Source organism: Leuresthes tenuis, unplaced genomic scaffold, assembly GCF_036924035.1.
Source record: "Leuresthes tenuis unplaced genomic scaffold, fLeuTen1.0.hap1 SCAF_24, whole genome shotgun sequence".
NCBI lineage: Eukaryota > Metazoa > Chordata > Actinopteri > Atheriniformes > Atherinopsidae > Leuresthes > Leuresthes tenuis.
In genome coordinates, this window is record NW_027325378.1 from 11,054,717 (window position 1) to 11,078,828 (window position 24,112).

Here is a 24,112-nt window from a genome sequence, read left to right on the forward strand (position 1 = left end):
TTTCCTTTTTTTTTTCTTTCGCGTCAGTTCTCTCACAACCAAATGTTTCATATTTCTCTGGCAATCACAGCAGCTGACGTCTCCAGCGTGCAGAGATCATAGTGACTCGTTCAGTTGTAAGCTCTTGCCGACTCTTCACCTTTGTGTTTCACAGAGAAGAGGTGAACTGGAGAGAAGGCAGGGAGGTAGATTGCCTTGAAAGACAAACATCTCAGTGTCTGCCAACCTGCAAATGGCCCTTGTGTTTATTCAGCTGAGGATTGGACAGCAGCCAGAGCATCAGACTCCGTCTTCCACAGCATATGTGAGGGCAGTGCATTGAAGTTTGCATTTGATACATGACAAATGAGAAGGTATTGAACAGCGGGGGTGCTGGTATGGCATGGCTGGATGAGGCAGTAGAGTCAAGGGTAAGAGGAGGGATGTTGGCGCCATGTTTCTGCCAAAAGCCTTCTTTGTCAAAGCATCATGTTCAGGGAGTTTGGGATTTACTGCATCTTATTAAAAAAATGTGATAAAAACAGTATAAGAATGGAGATATATACATTTTAGGTTTTATCAGTGATCAGCACATACCTGATATAATGCAACCATATCTTCTTTTGTCATATCTCAGATCACTTAGATTTACTGGTGAACAAAAATCCTCTGACCGAGGGATGGATCACTACACTAGTAAACTCTGATAACCTGAACGTTTTGAAAGCGCTAATCATGCTCAGAGCTGCTGCCTCTCTTTCAGAAAGTCTTTACATCTTGCATGCAAAAATATGCATTTCAGCTTTATTTTTAATCCAAGAGTTTCAAACTTGCGCTATCCAAATAGTATTAACCTGGTGATTATACAGTACACTGGCTTTAAAAACTGCACATAAAATATACACCTTTCATCTTTAACCCACTTCTTGTGACCAAGACCTTGGTCTGACAAAAGCAGATAAAGTGGCATTATTCCAACTATGGGCTGATATTTACCACATTCATCCGGATATGTGACATTGAGAGGGACAAGCAGAACCAGCGGGGCGATTAAGGCCCTATTATCACCTGTGCCTCCAAGACATCCGTGACTTCGCCATATATCCACATGGGCAGGAAATCTGTCGAGTTGAGCTGCAGACTAGCAGTGACTTTGAAATCAACCTCTTATGATGAGTTGCAATGTAAAGCACTTTGAAAAGCAAGATGCTGCTTACCTGAGTAGATCATCTGTTGTCACCGCACGTCTTTGGGGGTTGGTCGATCACCTCAGTCAAAGTGTTTAGAAGGTGTACGTATCAAGCGGAACATTCTTTCATCTCACTTAAAGAGGAGTGTGGCATTTATGCCTCCAGCTAAGCTCTGCACTGACACCTCCGTCCCAATCAGTTGGCCTTAACTGGGGGTTGATCAGCAGCTCTCAAATTCAGTCAGAGTGGAACCTTGAGTTTGTGTCAGCGCAGGTTTTTAATCCAAACCTTTTTTACAGCAACTTTACATGTTAGTGGTGCTTTTCAAAATGAAATCACACATCATGAATAACTTGTGAAGCTAAGAAAATAAATCTGGATAATGAACATTTTCCTTAGTGGAAAAATTGCGTTCTGGTCAGGTAAAGGCACCGACTTATGTGGCTAAAGCTTTTGTCTGTGTAATTTTGTAAAGATAATTCTGTACGCCTTAAAATTAATTTAGAAAAATTCGACCCATATCCTAATCAATCTGAGAAAAAAAGAATGCTAGATAACTATTCCTTTGTGATTTGATTACTTTTGTGAAATAATTATTAATTTTTACAGCTGCAATTAACAGGTCACAGGAATATATATATGTGATCATTTCAGGATTAACTTTCAATGTCTTTTGATATTAATATACGAGACACAATTGATGACGAATGCGTAATATTTTTTGTATGTTTTGTGAGAGCTAATCACTGCCAAGAATCTCCCAAGGAAATCCTCATTATTCATCACTGTGGACGGTCCTGTCTTTATACCAACATCATGTCCTCATCCCTCATCTTAGATCTAGCACCTAATGGGAGGTGTAGACAGTCTTAAGTGAGAGTGTGAAATCCTTTTAGGTTCACTAATGGAAAACGTGTCTAAATTCCCAACTTGACACCTTCTCCTGGCACCTCTGCTGCTGTGGGTAGCCGGCCTCCTTGTAGTTGCTGTACGTTATGTTCTCATTTATAGTATGTACTTTAGACTGACTAAATACGTGCTCAACTTTACCCTGATAGCATTAATTATCATCTTAGATACAAGCAAGTTAACATCGTAGGTGTATACTTTTGTGCTTAAATGGATAAATAAAGTTCTTGCCAATTTTACCACAAATTAAAGAGCTAAATGGGGATAAAATGCTTCCAATTTGTTTGTAAGAAGGCAGCAGAACACATTTAGTCTTTTCTTTTTCTTATTCTACTATGCACACATAACCTCATAACAGCACTGGATTAAACTATATAAATGGCCCTGTGAGGATAAAAAAAAAGAGACTCCCTACTTACTCTCCATGAACCAACCAACTGGGATGGTTTAACGCCACAAGGTGATTTGTATTTTTACATATGATTATCTTATTACATGTTTTCATGTCCAAAATCACAATTGGGCTACATTACAGGGTTAGATGTAATCCCAAAGCAATACAAATACTGCACACAGTTAATGATATTCATGAGGTGCAGTGTGGCCCGGTGATCAGCCTGTAGCTTGTACCTATTGTTAAGCCTTCCCATCCTCCCCTGAGGTAGAGGCTAGTGGCAACATTTAAAAAAATGATATAATCTACCCTTACAGATAGAATGCAAAATCCATCATTGAAACATGAGAGTTACAGGTTTTTTTTTAAGAATATTATTTTGCCAAATGTTTGAGATGTAAAAACTCTTTTTATCTATGATTTGCAGGCGTTATGATGTTTTTTCTTGACGCTTAAGATTTTTACGTTTAGAATTACTAAGATGTCTATGAAACGAAAAGCTTTTTTCTTTTAAAAGATCAAAGCATCTGTTATCCGTCATTTTCACTGAAAAAAAATACTTTTCCAAAGGACATGAATACTCGCTGCCTTCTCCTGTGTTACTGCCTGCCATTTAACATAAGACAATAACCTCCTTAAGTACAAGGTCCCAGCTTCTAAAGCATTAACCAAAAAAAAAAAAAGCATGTGTAATTAGTCGTGCACTATAAATCAAGTGATGTGAATTTATTTCGCCATGCCCTAATTGAAAGTGCTCTCTCTTTTTCGGCACTGTAGTCGGACACAGAGCTCCATCGGATGGTGATAGATGTGGAATCCAGCGCAAACAGTTTGAACCAGTCAGGCCATGATTGATCAGCACCCTCTGGGATGTCAGGTGGATCTTTCTCCTTCAACCAGAAGATAAAAGCCTTAACGACTCTCTAGTCTTGTTGTACCTCTCGACCGTGTGTTTGTGTGTGGGTTAGTGTTTCATTATTTCGCAGTCTTTGACCTTGAAGGTTCTGTGTGCATTTGGGCCGTGATGTCTCAATGATTTCTCTTTTAAGTGCCAAAATGCGCCTTTTATGTGCCATTGATGCTGTTATACACACAGTACATAAATGCCCCGTGGAGGAGGCCATTTGCATGAAAATTTAGTTGATTTATGACTGGATTCTATAGCATTTTCTATAATCACCCAGCACATTTTTGCAGGGGCTTAGTAGTGGCCGTAGTGATGCCACAGTACAGTGCTGTAGCCCAACTTCAAAGGCCGTTTTGTTCACACGCACCCTCACAAAAAACACAGGGTGACTTCACTGGCTTACAGTGGCAAAGGTGGACCAGCTGGGTTGCTTTGTTCTCAACTTGTGTTTTTTTCCCCCCCTTTCTTTCAGTTTTCCCTCCTCTTCATCGTCTAAAGTTCTTCCCCAATCTTCTTTCTTTTTTTTTTTCATTTTGCTCAGAGCATTTGCTCTGGAGATTTACACTTGCTGTTGATGATAGAATAAAAAAAAAAAAGAAAAAAAACTGCAAGAGGGAGAGCGGGCAATTCTGGTAATTTGGGTTTGGTGTGTGGTATTTCATTGAGGTCTTGGCTGATTGTCCTTTCGTGGCGATGGATGTGGCTCTTGGAAGCGGAGGTGCATCAGAAGGGATCACTCGGCATCTGGCCCAACACTCTTGTGTCAGTTGTGACCCTCCTGTCGGGGAGGCAGTGAGGGCCACAGCAGGGGGTCTCACTGAAAAGCAACATAAATTTCAGAGGGAGAATCAATAGACTGTGAGAATTGTAAGAGATGCATTGGTTTGGACTCTCTGACTGTGACCCCAGTGCTTTGCCACATGGAAGTCGTCGAGGGTACATGTATGAACCTCAGCAACTGTGAAAAATAACAAAACAAAAACATTTGTGATTGTCTGAGATATTTTTTTGCGGCCTTCAATTAACACACAAAGTCCTACCAGCAACTATGCAGCACGGCTGAATTCTAAGAATATCTTCAGCAAGATAAAAGAGGTTTAAAAAAAGGTCTGTTACATGGGGGAAACCTATTCTCCCACAAGATGTATAAATAGCCACAGTCGTGGCTCTCTGTGTCAAAGTTAGGACACTCAGTGGGGTGCAGACTTCAAAGCAAAAGGGGAATTCTCCAAAACAACTGCTGGCAATTTCAAATCAGCATTCCCTCTGACAGCAATGTAACCTTCCACCTGTATTCTGGCCTGAGATAACTGGAGAGGAAAATGTCCAATTTGGAACAGCATGTGTCAGAAAGACAGAAACCATTTGTTCAAATTAAAAACTTAATACATTTGTTCATGATGTTTATTCTGAGAGGTCCAGAAGAATAGATTCTAACACAACCACAGGTTTTGCACAGGTTTAATCTTATAAGAGCATAAAAGCAGCTGATCGGGCTTCAAAAGAGCCCTCATTTGCCTCTTGGTAGGGAATGAAAACAACCCATAAGGGTCAAAGGCCAAAGAACATGTCAGGAATTACAGTAAAATAGGTGTAAAAAGCAGCAATATGACAATGAATCCCTTCATTTAGTCAAATACATGTGTGTCGAATGCATTTGTCTTGAAAACCAGATATCTGAGTTCAATATGAGCAAACAAGAGACACAGAAAGATAGCCTTAAGCCTGTTCAATAGAGACATGGGGCGAACATGGTATTGTGTCTTTGATAGGAGTCGGCCTGTGGTGCATTGTGGGTAGTGGGGTGTTCTGTGGCCACAGCAGGATACTGGCTGCTGTGTCCAGTTTTCAGGTGCTGTCGCTCTCTCCTCAGTCATATTAATTATGGGATAAAAAAAACTCTAATCCCTCAGCCTTTGAAGCACCAGGCCACTTTTCTAGGCTACGATTTGGAACAAACCTACAAGAACACACACACACACACACACGCACACACACACACACACACACACACTCAGGCACACGGAACACAGTAAGTAGCTTGATATAAAAGACAGCAAATTCATGTTTCATATATATAAAACTATATATTATTGCATTTAGTAGCCCACGTGACATTTCATGGCAACTAAACCTGTACTACTCATGTAGCTTCTGCCACATATCAAAACAATGAAGGAACAGCTAATTAATGTTTGAATTAATTTCAACATTAACAAGTCATTCTGTGGCATTACCCTCATTACCAGAAAGCTGTGTGCTCCACACACAGCTAAAAATCATCCATAGAAAGCTATCCAATGAACATTAACATTTTTCAACTTATTACACATAATCTTCTTCCTCCTAATCTTCTCAAAGAATAATCTCAGCATAGCAGAGGCGATGTGAGAATGTCTTGTTCCTTTTCTTTTTTTATTCATTTGCTAATTCTGTTTGTTATTATGTCTGAAAACACACTCATGCAGATGGAAAGTCCTCTCCTGAGAGATCAAAGCAGAGTCCCCTGCTGAACAGTTACACAAGACTGTCACCCTGTCTCTTGCAGCAGACTGTTGTCCGGTTTCTCTGTGTAATTAGATCTTGGGCCTGTGCTTTATGGAAGAAAACAGCCAGTGGAGATTGGCAGCCTACAACAGGTTTTATGGCTGTTGTTTCAGGTGGGAGGTGAGTTAGTGGAGTGGATGACTGTCAGAGAGATTTTACACTGCCCTCTTGTGCTCTGACACATACTGTACTGCCTCTCCCCTGTTCGCACTTGTTTTTACCGCTGTATGTCCCTGCAGATGAGACGACACAGCAGCAAACAACAAAAGAGTCATTGGTGCAGTTGAATAATATGTAAACAGCCTTCAAAAATCCAGAGGGAAGCATGACTTGTTTGTAGTGCTGCTTTGTTTTTAATCAGTGCAGTCACATGGATCCTTTCTGGAAACTGCAGGTTATAAAAACAGGCATAATCTTTTGTAATTGTGACATGTATTCTTGGGTTTTCTACTGTACATCTGTGAATGAGCTTACCTAACCATCATACAAAGGGATTAGCAGCATATTGCTTTTGCAAAACAGTTTAGATCTGTCTTGTTTTGACAGGGCTTTTTAAAAAAAACACATGTGAAATGTTTCTATTCTCTGTCAAAAAAGAAAGAAAAACATCATCTTGAATAGAAAATACAACAGACAAAGCCCCCTAAATATGCTTTTGTATTAGAACTGATTAAACATGGTAGATATTCTGAGCTGCACTCTTCCTGCTCTACCACATGTCAAAAGGATAGAGAGGAGGGTGAGGAGGAATAATTGTTTGATCTGTCCTTTTGCCTGTCGCTGCCCTAATCACTCAAGACTGATTCAGAAAATGCAGGCTTGAATGTCAGAGGGCCTCCTGTGGAGAGGTGGAGCATTTCACTGGCTTTGGACAGCCGTGCCCCCGGTAATCACCACTCTCAACCTGGCCGGGCACTCCAGCACTCCCCTGATTGAGCACCTCAATCTAACAAGGTGCTATTGCTGGAGCCAGAGATTCTGCCAGGTTTTGACAAACCAGTGGATTGTCGCCCGATCATCACGGGACATTGCTTTTTTGCAGCTCAGCCATGCATGCGGCAGGCAGCCTCAGAGTCAGGCACACCTGCCAGTGAGTGCAGCATGGGAAATTTAAAATGAGCTTGGAAGTAACTGTCCCTAAGAAAATAAGATAATTCCACACCATTTGAAGGACATGTCAGCAGGCACAAGCTTGTTTTCCGTCATGTTGCACTGACAACTCCTTTTGGACAAACCAGTTTACATTTCCCCTGTGATTGGTAGCTGCTCTCATGCTTTGTCTGACCTTGTTTCTGTCTGTGACCCCAGGGCTTCCCCAGAGGGAACATACATCCGAATCTTAACTAGATGGTAGCATGTTTACGATTACCTTCAACCTGTAGTGTTTACCTCTAGAGACTAAATTAATTAGAGTATCAAGTTGTAGTCTGTCAGTTTGTGACTTGTGATATTTGTCTGATTTAAAAAAAACAATTAGGAATAATACTAAAATGATTATAGTTATTTAAAATACCAAGAAAAAAAAGGCATCTCAGTTACCTGAACCAAAATCTAACATCTTTAGATCTAATTTTTTTGTCTCTCAATGTCATATTTCAATTAAATTGCATATATCAAATACAGCTTCAAACAGAAATGAGAGTGCCAAGCAGTGTTGCTGTAATTACTGAATGGAAAAAATACATTTTGGCTGATGGGGCAGCACCTCCAGCGGTAAGATTTTGGATTTCATTGGACAGCGTACAGAAGTAGTGCTATATCCATCCACCAAGTTTAGAGTCAAAACATGAATTGACAGATACTCTTGATCATCTCTGGCTGAGGCAGACAGATGGTTTTGAAAATCTAAAAATTAATTTGATAACTTTTATGAGGTTTGGTCTGCATTGCAATTTAGGTGAAGATTGGAAAAAAAAAGAAAATCCTCATAATTTGGCAGGATCGTGGTTGGATGGCGCAGTTACACATAGTGCTTTCAGTCATTCTCATATCTAAGACCACCATGTGATGAATGTTTTTCACCAAGTTACGTTTCACATTAACTCCACAACACTTTACTAAAGCAATTAGGTAATTTCCTGGTTGTTTTATCTTTTTATGCAAGAACATTACTTGTTCAGAGTTAAAAAAAAATCTAAACTGTTTGGTTAGGATTAGTAAGTGATAATGATTAATGGTTAGAAAGCAGTTATTTTAAGGGCTAAAACCTTTTTAAATGGCAAGCATTACCCTCGTAGAGGACATTACAGTTCACATGCTCTTACAACCTCTGGTGGTTGCATATTCTTTGAACACAAAGAGTTATAGATTGTTTTTAGCAAATATACACTGATACCAATCTATCTGTGACAGACCAGCATCTGTCCATTATATCTGCTGACCAATAAAACTGAAAACAGTTTGTTCTTGTTGCAGCCCCCGCTAAAAAAGAAGCAAATCTTTGTGCCAAGTTCATGCATCAAGTTTCACACTTTCAACTAGACTTCAAAGCAATCTGTTACTAGCTCTTTGGATATCAGACATTTGGTCTGAAAGTTACCAGCCTAAATTAGCTTCCAATTTAAACACGTGTGCTGCTTTATTGTTCCAGGTGAGGATATAAACCTGGTGAAAAGAATCAGGGGATAATCCATGATTTATGTACCAAATTCCTTTTTACAGTTCCAGGGCTTTTCATTGGCCCTCAGTTACTTGTTTCAGCTCCAATGACAAACCGAGTGACTTTTGCCAAAATGTAATATGCTATAGACCAAAATAACTTTCTGCACGAAGAAACAAGCACTGATATATAAACAGCCATCAGACAAAAACAAACCTCTGCAGAGCACCAAAACAACAACAACAAAATGTTTTCCATAAAGTGCAAAATCAGCCTGGTTGCTCCCCACCCTTCATCACTACATCATTTTTATAACTAATATTAGTGTCTTGGTTGAAAGTAGAAATGGTTACTCATAAAGAATTCATGTATTTTACTTCGAGAGTCTAGGACAGACCAATGAATATTTATGCAAGTGAACAACTCTCAAGGCAAGCGGCAGACGTAAAACTTAAAAATGAAGAGTGACTGATTTCACACTCCCACGACTTCTGAGTTTCAACAGTCAAATGGGTTTTTGCATCAAAGATCTGTCTGGCTCCTCAGAGAGACTGCATTTCTGTAGATCATGAAGGCAGTGCAGGACGACAGAGGCAAAGCAAAGTCCAGCCTTTTATACAGAAGGTAAGGCAAAAGAAACATAAAACAGACATTACATAACGGCACAAGAAAAAGAGGCGAAGGACTGTGGGGATTTTTAGAGTTGCAGCCTTTACAGTCACATTGGGACAGTTTAAGTGGCACGTTTGAAAAATTTCACCCTGTTTAATAAATCACTTTAATCCTGCTCACGGTGGATAACACTGATATTCACAGAGATGTTGAATATTGTGCGTTGTTCCTGAAAATAAATAAATAACACATCTGCAGAAAAGATTACAAGCACTTCTGAAAGGTTCAAAGGGAGTAAGTACCTGCTGTGGGAGTTTAGGCAGTGCATTCAGAAATTATGATCAATTGTAGTTTTTATAACGCTTGGTTTAAAGTGTCATAAAAGTCTCCATTCAATGGGAAATAATAGCCTTGTTCAAGCTTGTGAGAGGTGAAATTCATTGTAGCCTTGCCTCCAGTTCTTTAACCTCTCATCTGTTTTCAGCTTAATATAATATTGTTGATTTATCTGTGATATATTTCAGGCTGGGGGGCATTTTCTCCGCTCCTGTTCCGAAATGAATAGATGGTCTGGAAGGGTACGGAAAGGGATTTCATTATTCTACTTGGCTCGACTGTGAATTGTGTCACAAACATGGCGGTCACTCCATCAAACGGAATTATGCTCAGTGTCTCACAAAGACATTTGTCATACAGGACAAGAGGTATTAAAGCAATGAAAGACTCTTAACTTGCGTTGAAATCAGTGCCACCGACTTCTTGCTGTAGGAGTCGGGGGGAAAACGACCACTTGGTCTCCTGCGTTCCTAGTGGCATTTTCAACACAGATCCTCATAACTTGATGCTGAAAAGTTGATTAATAGTACATTTAGTACAACTTACAGCCTTCTTCTGGGTAATAAATTAGGGTCATTAATCAATAAAGAGCAGAGCAATTCTAGTAGACAGGACATGCTGATTTCTAATAGAAAAAGAGAGGAGTGACGGGCCATTCCCACCATTGACCACCCTGGCTGAGGTGTTCATTGTGCACCTGCCTAAATCCAATTAAATGACATTATTAATGAATATCTTTTAAGGCAATAATGAGCTCTGCCACTACGCCGGTCGATTGATTAAATAGTGAAAACCAGTTACAATAGCCTGTCATGAACAGATCAGTTTATTTAACGTGGCTTGACGTTGATAATAGTATTTCAAATATATTCTGGAATCAGAAAGTATTTCTCCAAAAGAGAGGCACAGATCCTGACCTGTCCCTTGATGTTGAGCTGAAACGTAAATGTTTCAGGAAGCCCAGCAGTCTTTAGTTGATAGCAGCAGGGATTTGATGGCTGTTGCAGATGGCACCAAGCGGCAGCGAACAATACAATCTGGTCCAATAGAGAAGCAAAAAGGAATTTTATTAGAAGACAGCTGAAGTGCTTGAATCACAGATGAATGACTCTCAGGTTTGCCTTGGTACCTACCTGCCTTGAGAAAGCGCCTTCCTCATCTAATGTCGTCCAAAGCTGTCACACTGCCTCGCCTTCATTCAGCTTGATTAATGATAAGCTGTGGGGCACAGCTAGAAGGTCTAGTCTCAATTATGAATAAGGCAGTAACTAGTCCATTGTGCTGATGTGCTTTATTCAACTGACAGTGCTGAAAAATAGCAATATTTCTAATCAAAGTTTAATCATTTATCACTCATTTATTGGCTTTCTTTGACTCCCAGCCTCATCCATCCAAACTTGACCTATCCTTTAAGCCATGGTGCTACGTGATATATACCCTTTTCATCCTTTATCGGCAAGTACTATATGGAAATGATTTCATTTCACTAATAAGAAACAAAATGTTTTGATGGTATGTGAAATAGCTGTTTCCCTTTCAAAAGCATTTGCCAGTGATAATTTTGCTTTGTAAATATATTTGCCAGAGAAGAAAAGTCAACTTTCCCCATTTTATCATTAAATTCACGACACATAGAGTTTATAGGGGAAGATAAGTGAGTTTAATATGCACTGGAGGGTAAAGAAAATATTCTATTACTGCATGTAGTGTTGAAATTACCCCATAAAGAATCTAATATGGCAATTTGGGGAGCAATTTTTAATATGATTTTTATGATGCACGATTCTACTTATGGTAATGAAGTTGTCGTTGTACTTGTTCACTGCTGCTGACGCAGAGACCATCTTTCAATTTGTACGAATTAGACTAAACTGTTGCGAGTGAACTTCATTAATACTGGAATGAGAAAAAAAACATGTTATTGCATTTCTGGACCAGTGGCTCTGGGATAGTGTGTTTTATATTGCTCTGATCCCATTCTGGAGTTGAGAGAAAATACTCTCTTAGGTATATTGAACTGCTCTGAAATACAAACAAACAGCAGGGGATCGTTATCCCATTTTGGTACAAGACCAAAGTCTCATTGAGAGGAGGAATGATGAGGTTTACAATTGTCACCGAGACGACACTTTATCTATTCTAATTCTCACTCATTTGGTATCACAATGGCATTAATATCCTGTAACAAGGTGTTACTCTCATCACTTCTTAGCCAATAGGAGATTTAACGTATTTAATGTACGGCTTTCTTATCATTAAAAGAACAAGCAAACCAGTCAAGTAGAATTCAAAAACAAAACAAAATACACACATTAAAAAAATAATATGGCCAAATCTTCGCTCTGTTGATCATTTATATGATAATATATATTGTAATAATTAATCTTTTTACAATGTAATTCTTTATTCTTAACTCACTTCTGTTCCAGCATTGGTTGTGGCTATCCTTTCTACATATTCATATTTGTTTTTCTTGTTTTCCCATAATTTCAATATCTTATATATAAGTATAAATGGTGTTGCAAACAGCTGTCAGTGTTTGTGAACACCCTTTGCAATGTCAACTGGCTTTTACAAACACATAAGGCAAATAGGTTGGGCCAGATGTACAAAACCTTGCGCAGTTCCTGTCCTAAAACTATGCATTTGCATAGAAGTAGATATGTGCATTTTTGCCAGAGTCACAAAGCCATGCTCTATTCATGTAGCACAGTTTTAAGACTCTCTTTTCAAATTTCAGTCATCATGAAACTGTACCAGTGCCTGAGCCTGAAGTTCACTCTAATTTTTTAGCCATAAATGTATGTGGACACTGCCCTCGTTTGCATATTAAAGCCCCCTTTGCATCATTGAAGTAGAGTAATGCTACAGTTGGAGTTCAACTTGGCCATTTAATTTGAACATTATCCTGTTCCAGCATACATGCATGTGAGGAGAATCAAGTTGTTGACTTAAGTACATCCAACTCTGTGGACTGTGTGAGAAAACATTCAAGACATTGCGCTACTTTTAACTTTCTCTATGGAAAATCATCATACATCTTAACTATAGCTTATTAACTGTACAGACTTCATCCTTAAAGCAACACGAGACAAGTTTGTGAACCTAAATATGTTACTGATTCGAGTCCACTTACCTTTATTATGCCTGAAACTGCCCCAAGGTGCCCATGGGCTGAGATATAACAGTTCACAAATTTGTTTCCCCTGCCCCACAATGCTTTGAGGACTTCTGATGGCTTCTTGAACATTTATGTGTATGGCGGTACATGTGCAGGACTCACACGGAGATTTGTTTTAATGGCAGCGGTGTTATATCACAATTGTAGGGGGAGCCAAAGAGCAAAAAATTTGACAAATTCTCCAGAGTTACTTAAAGTTACTTGAATGGTGATTTTGTGAGATGAAGCTGTTTATTAATTCAGGGTTTTATTAGAGCAGAGTGGCAGTCTGGAAAGGCTTTAAGTGAAAGCAAGTGACAAAAAGTCTAATGGGCAGATTTTCATCCACAATTTCTAATGTATTCACTCATCTGAGGAGACTTTAAAAAAAAGATTTGAATGAAAGTAGCTTTCTTGGAACTTGAAATTTACTGTTTTGTTATTGTTTACAAAAAGATGCATTTAGGCCCATTTGAGTCTCATTCAATATCAATCAGGCTAACAATTTTACATCCATTTTAAGTTTGGTTTTGGTCAGACTAACTCATAAATATGTTCTTTATTTATTTAGATTTAGATTTGTAAGTTCTTTGTAAGTTCACAGCAAAGGATCCTGTGGAGGCAAAGAACTGGTTGCAATATAAACAAGAGTCTGAAAAGTGTATCAATTCACAGAAAAATATTGTGAGGGCAGACCCAGTTCCTCGCAGTTCAAAATGAATGGCCCTATGAAGCCTAAAATGGAGCATAATTCAACTAACATCTGTTGCCAGAAAATCTGAACAATTTCTAAATACTCATTCTCTTTTCACAAGGCCTTTAACAACATCAGGGCAGACATCGTTAAACATGACAGTGATGCACAGCTGTAATCATTTCTAACTCTCACAAATGAATTAGAGCATATTATGAAAAAAAAACTATCAACTATCAATCTATTCATAGTGAAATTCTGTTTTTTCGGGCTTATATCGGGCTTGAATTGCCCTAAAATATGTTTGCACGGACATTCTCACCACATCACCTCACAATCTGTCTTTTTTAATACCTTTTTGCACGTGGGAAAAGGCATACATGTGGTTTTTGTGTGCAAGCATTGTTCATGCATCTGGCTCCAGGTGGTGATGATAAAACTTCAAAGGCATTAAGTTATTCTGACCAATAGCTGAATGTTTCAAGATAAGGTAAAGATCTGAACTAGCACTTCATCAAAAGGGACTATCTAAAATAAAAGACTATACATCGTTCACATTGAGGTACAACAAATTTAGATAAGACATGATTATTCTTTTCACTCTGCTTAGCGGTATTATGTTTAACTTACTGAAAAATTAAGTGACTGGGAAGTAAATGTATAACTACAGTAATTACACCACATGCGGATTAACATGTCAAAGCCACTACTACTCACCTGTTGACCTGCTTGAGAAATATAAAATTCATTAATTGGGGAAAAGATTCATAATAATTCTTCATGTTTTTTTGTTTTCATATTCAAATCAATTCAAATATAGAGAACTTTGTAGCCTCAGAACAAGCCCCCTCTTTTGCAGAATGCCGTGCCCAGTGGTTAACTTTCCCAAACAGCTATAGGAGAAACCTCAATTGTCTCGCTTTGGTCTGGTGAGTAGAAAAATCAATGTCCATTGTCAATACCAGGTGGAGTAATTACCTGTTCAGTCTTCATTCACGTCAAAGTGAACACTGAGTTTGGCTCACTGAGTACAATCCCTTAATCTTATTCTGTACGCTGATTGAGAAATCCGGAAACATTCTAATGCGAGTGGACAGATGTTGCGAATCAGGGTTGATTCTTTTAATTACTTTGTTCTTTTCAGGCACGGTTGGCACCTCTTTCATTCAATTTGATAAATGGAAAATGCAGAAATTTCCTTCCAAAGATTCAGGCAGACACTGGAGCAGTTCATTGTTTTCCGAGAAAAATAACCAGCTGAATAGAACTTGTGTAAGATTTACCCAGCAGCAGTCACATAAAAGGCATCTGCAGCCCTTTAGCTGCCTGAGTGTTATTTATTCTTACAGCAGTGGAGTAACGTAGGAGTTTAGTCTCCTGCTGAAAAACCTGCTTCACCTGTATGTCTCACCTTAGCTGTGCTTCACTGTGTTTACGGGACGTGTTTCTGTGGCACCACAACTACTCTGGAAGCCAGTTACAGGCCTACAGGTCGCTTAAAGTTAAAGATCTACTTTAAACTTTATGGCCTACGATTTTGATTTGATATCATTACCAGTAAGAAGCAAAGCACAAAAGGACATTTTGTCATTTCACTCTAATCATGAAGAGATGAGTTAAAATTACTCATTAAGGTTTATGTCTCAGTGGGAGCAGCTCAGGACAATTTGGCTTTATTCAATTTCTTCCTTTATTAATCTTTTTAGCTAGCTTCTTTCTGGCAGGTGGACACTTGGGGTTGTGGTTTGATATAGCACAACTTCCACCTTTTAGTGTTTTACAGAGAAAAATTGAAAACTTAAATGAACATAAATGTGATGATAAAAACAAAGTCTAAAACATAAGTAAGAACACCTGAAAGAAATTTGTCTGCAAAAAACAAGAAAGGTAGAAAGGTACAGCATGGGGTAATTTAAAATAATTACATTTGCTCAGAAAAGATACAGTTAGTAATCACTGAGCTAATAAAGAGTCTGTCGACTAGAAAACCTATTAAGTTTGGTTCTATATGCAAACATTAGTGTGCAAAATCCATATGTATCACACTTAGTTCCATCTTGACTGGCGATATAGTATTCACAGGACAATTTGATGACAAGTTATGGCGAGTGGCCAAAGCAGTACCTTTCTAGCAGGTCTGATTGTGCTTGAGAGACAAAGACACTCCCAGAGCTTCTATCTATTCTCTTTTTATTCATTAATTTATTTGATATTTCTTAAAAGTGGGCAACAAGGGAGAAAAAGAAGCTCTGCAGTCTTGCAAGTTCGATAATGACTAATTTGCAAAGTCTAGCCAATTAGTATAGCTTGGTCCCTTTGGGGATTTTTTTTAGCGTTACTGCCTGCATATGCTTGATTCAGGCAACCAAGCTGTCATGTGAATAAGTACATATAAAGTGTGCAGTTGACCAATCAGAATGGTGGTTCCCATTATGATAAATAGGAAATCACGGCAAACATCTAAATCTCAAAATTGCCAGTCTGGCTAAGAAAAAGAAAGAAAGAGAGAAAACACGAGTGTGGTCATTTGCATTAAAAATAATCTACAAATGATCCAAAATGTGAGGTTAAAGGAGATCATAAATAACAGTCAGCACTTTATCACTAACTAAATGTTAAAGGAAACATGCTGATGATGATGTATAAGCCAGCGTTTTTTCATTTGGAAGGCATAGGGTGACAATCAGTTACTCTTTTTTTTGGGGGGCAACTCAGTCTTTATCTGACACTTGTGAAATAAGGGTATATTCCAAGTTGTCTATGAATCCCATGACATCTGCTATTACGCATTTCAGAGGGTTGTCTTTGGTGATTTATTTGCAGGTTTGCAAAATGAATTTAACATCACAGGATTAGAAAGCATAGGATTTATTATATCCATCACCATAGCACTGAGTGACACTAAGCTGTCTTTCAAGCATCCAAATGATACTCTCAAATTTAATGGGATCTTAAGCCCTGCCAACATATAATTAAAAAGGTTGACACAGAGAAATAAGAATGCAAGGATGTCTTCCAGGACTGTGCAGTCAACCTCAAGCCACCATGCTTGGCAAGTAGCATTTGTAAAGTACATCAAGTAAAATATAAGTCAATCCTAACTCCTTCTTTACCAGTATCTTGGAGTTTGGGGATTTTCCATTTCTGTTCTGTTCCATTTATTTATCCATTGCCTCCATCCTTTGAATCATTAACCAGTTGGGCTGTCTGTAAGTGCATGAATTAACTATACAATATACATTTGCAATAGTATATATACAATTGTATGTTTCTGACATGTGAAGCCTTTGTATGATGTCTCACCATTCATCGTTTAAGGTGGGTTGTTTTCCTTCTGTTGAAATACCTTGTGCAGTGGCATTTCCTCTCAAAGCCGTCTGCTCCCAGCAGGTGAGGGTGATGACAGGGTCTGGTGGCAGGCCAAAGCCTGGCTGGCTCGTGTTGTGTTTTCACCCCGTCCCTTCCTGCTATCATGAGCATATGGGTGGGGACATTGCAGTCCATTGGCGCTTTCCCAACAATCTATCACCTTTGCCCAAAGAAGACCAAACTGGAGTGGAAAGTAAATCTATAAGAGTTTCTTTTGGGTGCCCTTATCACAGAGACCTGTTACAAAAATCACTGAGGCACTTGATTCGATTACTGTTTGTTCAATGTCTGTGTAGATGACTTTTTTCAGAAGTTTTTGACATTTTTGGCATTCACTTAAATTATTCAGCACATTGTCTGACTCGTGAAGCCGCCGTCTGAAATGATTAATTAGAGTCCTTGAACTTGGATGATGATCATGTAAACAGATCTTTCTGTTCTCCCAGTGCCATGTTTTCTCACTTACACTTGCAGTAAGGAAGCAACGATACACTGAAGCTGGCTTGGTGTCCTCGCAACTGTCGCCCTGAATATTTGTAATGGCGAGACTGCAAAAACGGCATATGGCGAGGTATTTATGTAGCATTTTCCATTCAAAGTCATAGGAATTCTTTGCAGTGCTGGCTTTGCTGCGGTTTTGTTTGTGCGCAGTCTTTTCACCTTTGTGTTGTAGTTGATTAAAATCAGATAAAAACAGAAGTGAGAAGTGGAAAAACCAGCCCCCACCCCCACAAGCCCTTGCTGGACTCTCTTACACTTTCGGAGGCTGTCGCTTTGAATCGGCAGAAGGCAGCCAGGCTGAAGATTTCCCACTGACTGGAGAGGAGTCGTCGGCCAGGCTTTCCTTGTCACTGGAAGTTAAGGCAGTCACTGATCCTAATGCTTACACTGTTGTTGCAGCATTCCAATTTTTAATCACTGCATGACTTGTCAGACTTAATGAGGGCAGTCGGGTAAGAATGATCAACATACCAATAATGAGAATCTCGCAAGCTGACAATGACTCCCCATTTTAAACATCTTTCCAAGATGATGTGTTGCCAAAAATTCAGAAACACACAGAATGAAGGTGCAGTATGTTTGCCTCAGTATGATTGGTTGCTAGGGCGACTGTGAACACTATAGCCATCTTATGCAAACATAGCTGTTTATATCAACATTGCCAATACAAACTCTAGTAGTTGGACCGTTAATTTAAACTACGCAGATATGAAGAGAATAACAGTAACCATAACATTCACATGTCAAATGCGAGCCAAACATAGGCTTGATTTATAATCTTCAAACTTAAATAAGATGTTTGTCCTTATTGTGGACATCTGCAGAAGTTCTCTGTGTCTGCTGTATGTGTGTGTGTGTGTGTGTGTGTGTAGGCACCTCTGTGTGTGTTTATATGTAAAGAAAATCCCCAGCCAAGGCTGAGTGTGGCTGGCGTGTGTTCTCTCAGACGTCTTTCCCCTCTTTAATCTTTTGTGTGCAAGAGGGTCAAGAGGTAAGCAGACTGTAGCAGCTGGTTGAAACACTGGAAGAGAGACTCTCCAGCACTTCACCTTTAGTTGGGCGTTTCTTAGTCAGAACTCAGCTTTGAAAAGCCTGTATCCAGACCTCCGCTATCAGAGAGGAGGTTGTTGGTTTAAGGAAGTAATTAAATGAGCTTCAGTTTCCCATATTTAGGCATTTACTGCCATTTACTGTGTGATATTATCCCAGGATATCTTGCAGCTGTATGGATTATCTGGATCATTTTCACAGAATTCAATTAGAAATCATAGGAGGAGGACATGAAGATTGAATATGAAGGAATCTATCAATAATCTCTTCATTAGCAGAGTCATTTAAAAATCAGACTATTTAATTTCTGCTTTCGATTTGTCCAAATAACATAATTTTACAATGATGTAAGACTACAGAACACATTTAGAAAAAAAGGGAATCTGATACACAAAAACAATCAACAAATAAGATTAACCTCACTATCTTCAAACCACATAAACTTTGGTTACATTCAATGACTTCATCTTTTATCCTACATCAAACAAAACCTATTGCCATAACTATTGTTATTCATCGGTTTGGTCTTTCACTTTGCTCATGTGATATATTAATTGTATACTTTGAAGGCAAGGAAAAGCTACAAATTCTATTTTTGAATTGTGTTGAATTCATATTGAATGCAGAAAAATGCCAAAAATAAAAAAGATCCGTACAGTTTGTGAGATATAATGTGTTAATATGTATAATTTTAAGCACTGGATACATGAGGCTATAGTTAAGCTCTTAGAGAGTGAAATGGCAAATTCCAGCAGGGATAGAATCAATTTTAGGGCAACCAGTAGGGGTTAAAGGTCATCAAGGGGCGCCAGTGTGTTGCTGTGTCTTTCATTAATAAACAACATTCATAAAAGACGGACAGGGGAGCATCCAAACTGGATATTACCACATATTTCCCTTCCTTTGTGTGATAAGAAGAACCCTGGTGATTCCTCACATGGCTCCAAGAGCTACAGGGGAATTTCTCTCAGAGGCTGCCCCTTCAGCTCAATTCCTCCCCACATTTCCGAAAGCTTTTCATTCGTATCCCCTGGAAACCGCTCCACATTCTTTTAACTCTCCTTCAAGAAGAAGGAAAAAAAAAAGAGGAAAAAAAAGAAAGAAGAAGAGGAGGGAAAAAAGGCCCTTACACGTTTTGTTATGCCCTTTGATCACACGTTTATCTTTAAAACAGATGGGTGACCACCGTCCTCTTTATATCAACACACTTATTTGAAAGAGGGATCCAGAAATTGGGTTTAGCATCTCTCAAAACCCATGAATCCCAAATCACAGAAATAAAAGCTCATCTATTCTCACCAAAGCTTAACTAGCTCCCATCCCCCATGATATCCATGTAGGCAGCCAAAAAGCTTTACTCGCTATTTCTAAGTCGGTTTTCAGTCCATACAAAAGATAATCTACTAATGTGATTACTGCTCAATTACTGTTTCCATAAATGAGAGAACTGTACACACCCACACGCAGTAAAAGAAATCATTTGTAGTTATTTGAACCAGGTTGCAGGTACTAAAAGGTGTGAAGAGCATTATCGTGTACCGACTACTAGATGGGACATGTAATTGTATCTTAATAATGCTGCAAAGCAGAGTGGAATGTGAGGGGATTCGAGTGACAGGCCACGTTTAACCTTTCAATCCATATTTATCTGAAGAGTCAAGAATGCTTTGCTATAAGGCTACTGTACATCAAAAGGCTGTCAGATGTCCTCGGAGGCTTTCAAGTGAACTGACATGCTCTTTCATGTTCTGTGGTCATTTATGTTTTCAAGATTGCATTAGCTTCTGTAGGTGGGATTTTTAACTGCTTTTGGAGTTCATGGTGTAGAAGCTTAACCGCATTCAATTAGTGATATTGTGATTTTTGACCCCGTGTCACAGTTTCTACAGGTTTGTTGCAGTTTCATTTACCAATTTTCTACACATTTAATGGGATTTTTAGAAACTTTAATTAGAAATATTTTAATTTGAATAATAACAGGTCACCTCAGCTACTATGTTTTTTCCCCTCTTTAACACCTAGAGATTGACACTGCAGTCGCTAACAACAGGTTAGCAACCTCTCATTAGTCGATGAGCCGGACGCATTTACGAGGTCATTTTAGAGGGATGGGAGGTGATGATGATGAATGATAGCAGACCTCTGCCTAGACTCCTTTTTTTCCCATGTCGCCGTGTGGTTGCTATGGTGGACGTGAGGGCAATTTAAGCGTCACCATATCCTCCAGGGGGGCGCCCTCTTGGGTAAGTGGCTTTGCAAAAGAAAGCTGACGCCTGCCACTGCCATCAAGGTTGTTGTCACAGGCAGGTCTTTAAGCACTGAGTCGCCATGTTAAGAGATGAAAGTTGCTGTGATAGAGTGAAGGCAAGGACAAGAATTACAGGGGGATAGGCGCCAGGAAATGAGTTCTCAGAATGTTGCTTACATGAGAACATGCAGGAATATTGACTAATCAGTCAAATCCTCCCAAGATGACACCTCTTGTGAGACACCCAATGATGCCCCACTGAACTTCTGTACCCCCCGCCCGTGGCTCAGCCCTGAGGGAGCCCCCAAGAGAGAATCTGTGGTTTGGAGGTTCTTCTTGACAGACATTCTCAAAATTACTCTAATGGTTTTGCATACAGTGCACTTTACCCTCAATTAAAAGTGTACTGGTGAAGCTGCATATTTTGCATTTTGTAACAATGTGTGTTAAACTGAAGGTGATCTTAATAGGATTTTCTGCGGTTGGGAACCAGAGATTAGGAGCTTTATATTGCAAAGCGTGAGTATCTGAACAGGGGAGTGTTAATCTCAGCTGGATTAAGACTGCCAGACTGAAAAGTTAAAGGGCAGGACTTCAAAAAGAAATGCCCAGTACCTCTTCGTTCTTAAGGTGTGAGTTACCACTTAATATTTTTATATCTGCTGGAGCTCAAAGGGTGCAAGCGGAGGATCGGACAATAAGCCCTCCCAGCTCCAATAATGTGTAACTTGTTATTACACAACCTTTTGAAACATTTTTACTTATTTTGCTGTTAATGACCTGTTTGCAAAAAACTCATCCCTGTTAAAACTGTCTAACTTGCTATAATACACAGACACAATTTATATTCACACACTATATGCACCAAAATTGTATGCTAATGACTGACCAGAAAACATTAAAGGAAAGCACAGGGATGTGGTCTACCTACAGCTGTTAAATATATAATCCATCTGTAATCAAATTTGACAGTTAATCAAGTGAGGCATTTGTAATGCAGACATTTGGACAGACATAAGTAACTCCATCAGCGTTTGCATAATAAGTGTATGATTTTAATGATGTTTCTATTAAGCAGCTCTGCTCACTTCACAAGTGAATTGTCTGCTGTTTATTTGTTTTCCAGGGGGCTATACAGTAGATTGTTGCTAGGAGCAATGATTATGATGAGGTGTGAGACAGAGGGGGTCAGCTGAGAGGGAATTTAAGGGAAAAAAATGTAATTACTTATAAATTGCCTGAATTAATTTTCTAATGATATTCACTGGTTTTGCATGACAGCTGCCACTGAAGAAAGGCGGAGAGTAAAGGAGTCCTTTTGATGGCAGACAAAGGGGACTATCATTTACAGAGAGTGGGTTCCACTGAACCTAGAGGGGAGAGTGTGCAAATGACACATCAACAAAGCGTGGCGAGCTTCCTGTATGGGCTCCTGACATCCACAAAGCCTGGGACATGTGTTCCATCTCTTCAAGCTGAAAGCAAGAAGACTCTGCCTGTAAAGTGCCAATTGTTCCCCCTACGTCTTCATTGGAGAGTGTACGACTGAAAACAAACGAGGGTCCGAGGGTGTTTCAGTCTTCACACACGTGTGTTTTTATATAAGCCATGAACACATGTTCATTTTCCTGTGGATGTGTAAACGTGTGTGTTCTGACGCAGCTATGAGAGCTGGCCCGTAGGACTGGATTTGTTTTGAGCTTAAAAAAACATTAAAAAAACATGTTGTGATTGTCTGGTGCAAATCTAATAAATTCTGTAATCTAAAACACATATCCTTAAAGGAAGAGGAGAGATTACGTTTATGCAAAAGTCAGCTGTGGCTAATTGTGCTACAAAAAAATAACTGATAACCACATTAGTTACCAACTAATTCAATTGTTGTGAATTGGCTTGGAAACCCTGACATGTAGGTGTTTCTCAGCAAGTCCTCCAATTAAAATTACCAAATAAATTAATTTGTTCAGAGGTTGTTTGTTTGTCCTATAATGAACTCGTATGAGTTTTCTGGAACAAACATCATTCTCAAGTACTTTTTTTAACAAGTCACAAAGTCATCATAAAGAGAAATAAAGAGAGGTAGATGGCATGCGTACACACAGTGCTTTCATTTAGGCGCCAATATGACAACTATTTTCATTTGTGAGTTACATTCAGTTAATAACTTGGCAACAGACAACTAAAATGTGTTTTTCACTTGCTGCTTGGGTTTGGGCAATAACATTACTTGGTTTGGGTACGAAAATAGTCATTGGTTACTATATCCATTTTACAGCCTGACCTCCCAGGTTGCCTTGGTTACAAATAACTACAACTACACATTATGATGAAACTTTGCTACTTCTTGGGTTGGTTTATTTGATTGAGGTCAGAGATTGAGGACAGTCTTGTATTTCTGCACACACATTTATGGCTTAAATTTCCCCTTAAAATGTCCAAAAAGTGGATTTCAACATTTTATCTAAGGTGACCTTGCCTCTTAGAGCAGGAGATGTTGGCTCTATGTATGATGAAGACTCATCTTGCTAAGTAAACTTCATTTTGAAAGCTCTGTTCATGGTTTCAACTGTGAGGTGTTACATTTAAAAAAAGAAACTATTGAAACTATTGATTACATTAATCAGATTAGAAAAACGTTTACCTTGAAAGAAAAATTGGACAACGTAATAATGAATTATTATTATGTAAATCCCCCTTGATTCATTTGTGTTTTCATTTCGATTGTACCTCTGTGTGCACGTTAGCTCACGTGCAGCACATGTCATGACAATGTTTTCGGCTCGGGACCATGTTGCTTCCTTGTCCACAAGTTTAGAGAGCGCCGAAAAATGAAATACTTTTCTGAATCGCATTGCTGGTGTATGCATATATGCTCAATGCAGGCTGCATTTGGCTGATTAATGGGATTACTTGATCACACTGAAACCTTTTATCTGAAAGTGGCCTTCTGTGACTCTGTCATATATTTTAAGCTGTGCATATAAGCAGGCAGCGTTACTTCAGAATGCATTTCAACATCTACACATAATCGTAGAATCAAGGATAAAAAAATATGCCTCGTATGTAATATTTTTTTCTATTTTCTTTTTAGGATATTGGCCTTAAAACGATTAATTTCACTCAAATAAGTCTAAATAAAAAGCATTTTAAAGAGGAGCTGTGAGAGAAATGAAACCATGGATGGCTAAAATAGAAGATAACAGCTAAATTTCAAACTAAAAACAACAGAATACCACATGAAACAAGATGTCAAATCCTCAATAACGAATAAAACACAAAAGGCAAGGTTTTTTCCCCTGCCTCAAAGCTTGATTCTATGGAAATGCTGACGAGCTAGTCTGTGACATTCTCAAACCATTAAATTCCAAGTATCTCTAGAGTTGACATTACATCTTGTTGTGTTTATTCTACAGATTAAAGCCTCAGCATAGCCACATATTCCTTCCCGACATGGATCACAGACTATTACACACTCGTTCGTCCAGATAGATGTTCCTGCATCTGCCTGTGTAGAAGGAGTGCCACAAAAGGTTGGCCAATTTAATTACATGTGCATGCAATTGTCCCCTCCTCTCAAGACCTAACACCTAATCATGATATTGGATGTGCATCTTCAT

At 38.9% G+C, this 24,112-nt stretch overlaps 1 protein-coding gene across 1 annotated transcript in view; it reads left to right on the forward strand.

Moving 5' to 3' along the window:
• Window positions 1–23,921: 23,921 nt before the first annotated feature.
• agtr1b (angiotensin II receptor, type 1b) overlaps window positions 23,922–24,112 on the forward strand; it is a 72,196-nt gene continuing 72,005 nt past the window's right edge. The window contains exon 1 of the mRNA XM_072378236.1: window positions 23,922–24,025. The gene's annotated coding sequence lies outside the window, so the exon portion shown is untranslated. The remainder of the gene's footprint in view (window positions 24,026–24,112) is intronic.